The sequence below is a fragment of the Plectropomus leopardus genome, unplaced genomic scaffold (assembly GCF_008729295.1).
Source record: "Plectropomus leopardus isolate mb unplaced genomic scaffold, YSFRI_Pleo_2.0 unplaced_scaffold26688, whole genome shotgun sequence".
NCBI lineage: Eukaryota > Metazoa > Chordata > Actinopteri > Perciformes > Serranidae > Plectropomus > Plectropomus leopardus.
Genome location: NW_024629032.1, coordinates 1 through 735, shown reverse-complemented (window position 1 = coordinate 735; position 735 = coordinate 1). Strand labels below are relative to the sequence as shown.

Here is a 735-nt window from a genome sequence, read left to right as displayed (position 1 = left end):
TGTATTAAAAAAAGTGTCAAACTGCCTTAAAAAAACTGTAACTCCACCGTTTGAGTTATTTTTCCTCCACTCGGCGGCTCGTCCTCCTCCATGTTGCATTAGTTGTTGGGCTGCAGGAAGCTGAAGCAGGAGAAAGGCAGATTTGAGAGGCGTTCTGTGTTCACGGTGACCTGCATGTCACCAAATAAAACTCGGCTCTTGTCCCCGCCGGCGCTGCCCAGTGTCTTCTTCAGCTCCGTGAGTCTCTGCAGGATCAGCTGGTGTTCACGGCCTCGCATCAGGCCTCTGAAGTACAGAACAGCGACCAGGTGCTTCCTGCTGCAGGTGGAAAAGAGAAGAATATTGTATTTTTATTCATCAGTGAATTTGATGTTTATTAGTAAAGAAGAAACACAGTTTGTCAGTGATTATAGGAGGAGCGTCTCTGTGACCGTGAAGAGTTCACCAGGACTCAAACTGCTCGTCTCAGACCTAAGAGCCCGAGAAACAACCGGAACAAACCAAGACTATACTTTCAGGGATCATTTCATTAGTTGCTGACTTGAGAAATGTGTTTCTAAAGAGTTTGGTCTCGCTGCCCACGATGAAGAGTTCAGATGTTTCCTTCAGAGCAGGAAACTGGTGGGAAGATTTTGTTTCTTCTTCACTGTTGAAGACTGTTCAGAGTTTCTGAGTGAGACTCTGATGGAGGAAACATGATCTGAGTGGAGCTCTAACTGCTCTCAAAATAAACTT

The 735-nt window shown here is 45.6% G+C and overlaps 1 non-coding gene across 1 annotated transcript; it reads left to right on the top strand.

Moving 5' to 3' along the window:
* Positions 1–502: 502 nt before the first annotated feature.
* LOC121967024 lies at positions 503–709 on the top strand. Its single transcript, XR_006107644.1, has one exon. It is a non-coding gene; the product is annotated as a small nucleolar RNA U3 (small nucleolar RNA).
* Positions 710–735: the final 26 nt, after the last annotated feature.